This window comes from Myotis brandtii, unplaced genomic scaffold (assembly GCF_000412655.1).
Source record: "Myotis brandtii unplaced genomic scaffold, ASM41265v1 scaffold520, whole genome shotgun sequence".
In the NCBI taxonomy this organism is placed as follows: domain Eukaryota; kingdom Metazoa; phylum Chordata; class Mammalia; order Chiroptera; family Vespertilionidae; genus Myotis; species Myotis brandtii.
This window is the reverse complement of record NW_005369827.1, coordinates 2,934,083-2,939,973: the sequence shown is the minus strand read 5'-3', so window position 1 is coordinate 2,939,973 and position 5,891 is coordinate 2,934,083.

The following is a 5,891-nucleotide window of genomic DNA, read 5'->3' as shown; positions in this document are numbered from 1 at the left end:
CCATTTATATAACTACTAGGGGCCCAGCGCATGAATTCGTGCATCTTGAAAGAAACTGTGGACCATGAAGCTGCAGTGGGCACAGGGGCGGATCTTGGCCCATCCTCCTTGCCCCCACCCGGCCCCTCCCACCACGGCCCCCAGTCCCCTGTCTGCTGGCAGCCCCGCTCAGGCCACCACCACTCCCATGCACTGACGGCGCGGGCCCCGCTCGCACCCACTGATGGCGCGGAGCAATTGGGGCCAGCACCAGCAGCAGGTGTGAGCAGCGGATGCTGTCCTAATTGCCCCTCTGAAGCAGGGGGAGGTGGAGAAGCCCTGAGAGGTGATCGGGGCCGGCAGCTGTCGCTGACACCTGCTGATGGTGCCCAGCAATCGGGGCCAGCATTGGGCACTGGCAGCAGGTGCAAGCGCTGGGCGGGACCATGGCGTATGGGAGCAAAGAATTTTCAGTAACCACCAGATGCTCACCCTGATGACAGCGACCAGTGCCCCGCCTTGGTCTGGCGCCCCTGCTCACCTGCTCCACCATGCCGCCACGGCCAACCCCTGACAAGTTCCATGTGCACCCCCTAGTGGTTGGGACACACCACATAGCGACTGGTTGTTCGGTAGTTCCACTGTTCCACCTATTTGCATATTAGGGTTTTATGCATATAGATAGTTACAAAAAAAAATGGACCCATTGGAGAAAATGGATGAAAGGTAATGGGAACTCTCTGCACTATGTAATTTCCAGTGAATCTGTAATTATTTCTAAATAAAAAAGTGTTGTTTAAAGAAAGCATTGTAGAAAATAAATTGTTGCCCTTGCCGGCTTGGCTCAGTGGATAGGGCGTCGGCCTGCGGACTGAAGGGTCCCAGGTTCGGTTCCGGCCAAGGGCACATGCCTGGGTTGCGGGCTCAATCCCCAGTGTGGGGCTTGCAGGAGGCAGCCGATCAATGATTCTCTCTCATCATTGATGTTTCTATCTCTCTCTCTCTCTCCCCTTCTCCTTTCCTCTCTGAAATCAATAAAGAAATATATTTTTTTAAAAAGAAAATAAATTGTTTCACTGGAAAAGTATGCATTGTCTACATACAGCATACAGTGCCCAGTTATCTGATTCTACTCCTTCATTGTCTTTGAACTATTTTTACAACTTTGAAAGTTTAGATGGTAACTGATAAACATGCCGACTTTCTGTCTGGTAGGGATTCCCTTCCCCCTTTCACCCCCAATCCCCGTGAAAAAACCTGTTTACACATGCAAAAAACATGCATGCATTCAAGTGAACATTCCTTTATTTCATATCAGTTTGTGCTTTTTTGACTTTCCCTTTGAATAATATGAGGACATGGAACAAGTTAAATAACATTTTCAAAATCTGTTCATTTCTATGTCTGTATGAGAACCATGATTGTACCTTTTCTGAAAATTATCTTTTGAGAAGATAAATCTGGTCATTTCACTCCCCAGTGTTGCAAGCTTCCCGCTGGATTTAGAAGAAATCCCAAACATTTCCCCGTTGTACAAGGCCCTGCACGCCCTGGCCCCAGCCTGCCCTCGGGCCTCATCTCCTCCACTCTGCCCCTGGCCAGGACACGCTGACCATTCACCCGTCTCTCAGCCCTGAGAACATCAAGTTTGTTCCTGCTTATGGCTCCGCACCTGCTGTCCCTCCGCTTGGGCTGCTCATCTCATGGATGGCTTTTCTTCATAAGCATAAGTAACTCTCAGCTCAATTGTTCCACCTCAGTGAGGTCTTCCCAAACCACTCTTTCAAAAGGAACATCCCCACCCTATTTCTTCATCAGTTATTTCTATCTGAAATAATAGCAGTCTTATGTTGTATATGTCATATATTATTATATTTACTAGTAGCCCTGCACACAAATCTGTGCGCCAGTAGCTCTCTGCCCGCTGCCCCGCCCTCCTGTAGCTCCCCTCTCCCCCCCACTCATAGTTTGCTGACCTGCCCCCTCCTGTAGCTCTCCGCCACCCACTTGTAGCTCGCTGCCCCACCCTCCTGCTGATCCGTGATCCGGTCCTTACTCAGTCGGTTGTTACGCTTCAAAGCGTAACGAACATTTGCATATTACATCTTTATTATATAAGATTATATAAGTAAACTACATTATAGTTCTTATAAATTATATGAATATATTTATTATATGTTAATAAATATAGGGTGTCCCAAAAATGTATATACACATTTTGAATTATTATAAAGACAGTGTTTATTAAAATAGATTTCATTTTCAAAACTGAGCTATCAGCTGTGACAGTGTGTATACATTCGGGGGGGGGGCACCCTGTATATTAATAGTGTTCAGTTAGTTACTAGTTTATTTCTTTATTATCTGCCCACCCCAATTCCATAATAGTAGGATTTAGGGGTCTGGCTCCATTATACCCCCCATGCTTAGAAAGGTACCTAGCAAATGGTAGACAGTTAATAAATATTTGTTGAATAACTCCCTGAGTAAATGATGCTTCTGGAAGTAGCGAGGTCCCCATCACTGGAGGTTTCTAAGCATCTGACAGGGTCATAGAAAAGCTGTAGCATAAGCTCAGTCACAAGACGAAAAGACCGTTAAGGTCCCTTGTTTGCACTATCAATCTGATGTCATGGCCACCACCCCTTTCTGCTATGCATTGGGAAACACAAAAGAGCATTCCTCAGTCATTTTCCACCAAATGACAGTATGTGCACCCCTGTTCCTGCTGCAATATCATCTCAACATTAAAATGTTGAAGCTAATCAGACATTTAATTTCAAAGTGGAAGGTCATTATCTTGTCACAAAATTTTATTCCAATTACTTTTTTTCTTATTTTATGAAATGAATTAAAAGTAGCACAAAACATTGAGAGATCAAACAGTCAATCAGAAGCTCATTAAATATCATTGAAATTGGTGCAATAAAAAGCATTTCCCATGGCTGACATTCTTTAAAAGCCATATTCTAGATGGCTCAAGAAACTGACATGCTGCCAATCAAAAAATCGCCCTGTCCATAAATAGCCACTTCAGTTTTAAAAGTTTACTATCTGTTTTTTCTGAAATAAAGAGTAAATATCTACAAGGATTTAAAGCATGAGTGCAATTACTTATCCTATCAGCCCCTATAAGACCCTAAAGAGAAGATATCAGTAAAGTCATCCTCTGATCATGTAGACCAGCAATTCTCAACCAGTCTTTTTAAAATATGCAATACCTGACTGTTTAGTCAAGTGCACTGACTTCTTTTCCCTTAGATTGTCAAATTACAAAAAATGACAACAGCCAACACAACAATAGCCGTCCGGTATGAATGAATCAAAATTATGCCTATATTTTTGTCAGATCGGCAAAAAATATACTTTTTGGTGTGCTGCAGAATTTTAGTAGTTTATGTATGCCATGAAAAAGGTTGAAAATCACTGATTTAGACTATAAGCTTACAAAGTGCTACCAGTGATTTTATAAACATTTCAATATATAGCATTTATGTACAATACTCAACTAAGTACAATCCCAGGCAGGAATTAGTAAATCAGTTACATTTTTTTAATTGAGTTCAACTCCACACTTGGAATAAATACCCATTTTCTTTTCAAAAGAGTGATCATTAAGCACTTCATTTTACTATGGGCCCAGACATAAGTGACTGCTAGCATGAGGATCTGACAGCTGATCATTTTTAAATTTCTTATATATTTTTTCCTCTAGGAGCCCGCCACCCGCTCTCCCACCCCCACACTTTTTTAAAAAGCTAGATCACTAATTTTAGCATTTAGTTTTATAGAAACAACCACTTTTTGATATACAGGATGGCAGGTCCTTTCAGTTGGAAAAAGATAACAACAGAAGTATTATTCCCAGTCTCTTACGGTGATTTAAGTGATGAAGATGATATAAGTTAAAAATGCATAAGCAAAAGAGGAAGCTCCAGGGATAGGAAATTACTTCTTCAGTAAAAATTCTAACATTCCCCCCCCACACACACACACACACACTGCCACTACCCTGATTTCTTTTCAAAAGCCTGGACTTACTGGCAAATTATCTGGGAGTAAAGTGGGAGGGAAACATTTCAATGCAAAATTCAGAACTGCTTTATAGAAAGAAAAGTGTGGGGAGGTTTGTTATCATTTATTTCCTCCAGTACATCATTCAATTTCAGCTGTCTCACGTCTCAGAAGCAGCTCCCCCATTTCTCACTTATGTGCCTAAGAAACATCTTCCTGGCATCTCATTCTCTCTCCCTGTCTTTCACCAGCATTTCATTATTTTTTTAACTGTCCCTCTCATGCTTGTCTCCCTTTTTCCCAGTGATCCACGTGTCCTCATTTAGCAGATTTCAGAAGCCAGGGAGAAACGTTGCAAATAATGTTAAATATGATTAATATCTTGAATTCCTTGAAATATGACATGCATGAGTTACAATGAAACCTCTTTTATTTCCCCATGAAATGCTTTTGCATAATGAGAAAGAAAATGTCCTCTATGCCCTAATCAGCCCTGACAGTTCCTGGACTCCCAAATACTTTTATTTATGGCATTATTTATTTCATCTCTACTAAATGGAGGTTGGGTAGGAACCACAGCACGATCTGAGGCTGCAGGAGAAAGGGAGACTATCCAGGGTGGAGGAGCACAGAGGCTGGGTCAGGAAAGAGAGAGAAGGCTTCCAAACAAGGGAGGAGCTGTGGGAAATGAGAAGCCAAAGACCTGAACCCCCAGGAAGAGAAAATGGGTCATTCCCCAAGACTAAAAGGAAAGCTATGAAAACCAACCTAACTTCCCAGTGGAAAGATGCGGGTCATACATCAAGGAGATGTGCCCAAAATTCCAACCTGGAGAATGAAGATCGAAGGCTGGGAAAACAAACCTGGGGGAGGGTATGCTGGCATTGAAGTTGACTAGGGGAAAGGGCATTTGCTCTAAAAAGTGGCTGTGAGACATCTCTAGCCCCCTGGGGTCCCCCTCCAAACCACAGAGGCCCTTCTCTCATTGGTGTCCTCCAGAAACCGTGGCCTGGTGGCCCCAGATGCAGAGAGGAACTGCTTGCAGAGTGAGAGCTCTCAGGCCAACTTGGCCCTACAAGCACATATACATATATAGGGTGTCCCCCAAAATGTATACACACACTTTGGGAATAATTATAAAGGTAATGTTATATTAAAATACATTTCATTTTCAAAAAGGGAGAGTATCAGCTGTTAAAGTGTGTATACATTGGGGAGGGGGGGGGGGAACACCCTGTATATCAAATCACATTTTTGAAAGTACCTAATCACCATCCCAAAGGGAAGTGTCAGGTCATATTTTACCCTCAATTGCACAGAGAGTCTATCTGCTGTGGAAAGAAGTGAGGATTTGCATTCAAACGATCTAGCTGCACTTGTGTGGCTTTGAGCTTTTTCCTTGAGGATCCTCGGTTTTCCCATCTGTAGAATGGGGAAAATGATTCTGCTATGCACCCTCAGGGCCCCTACAGAGAACTAACGAAATCAGGTGAAAATGCAACGCCCTGCGCACTCTTAGGATGAGCATGAACTCCACGGCCCCTTGCTGGGTGTGGGCAGAACCCTGGGCGTGCAAGCCACGCGCAGCAACCTGGGTCAAGACCTTAAACGCGCTGAAGCCTGGGGGGAGGGGGCTCATTCCCGATCCTGGGAACAGGCTGTAATACCTTCCCCAGGCACGCACGCACGCACACAGGCACTCTAGCCACCCCGCCCCGTCCGTCCCAACTACCACCAGCCACGCCGTGCCACGCCAAGAGTTTAGGGTGGTGCAGGGGGTGCCAGGAGCTACTTTCCAAAACTGGACGCCGCCTGCAGCCCCAGCCTCGCCTCTCCACCTGGGACTCCGAAGTCTCTCCGAGGCTGAAACCTCCCCGCCACCAGGTCGCCCTCGGGGT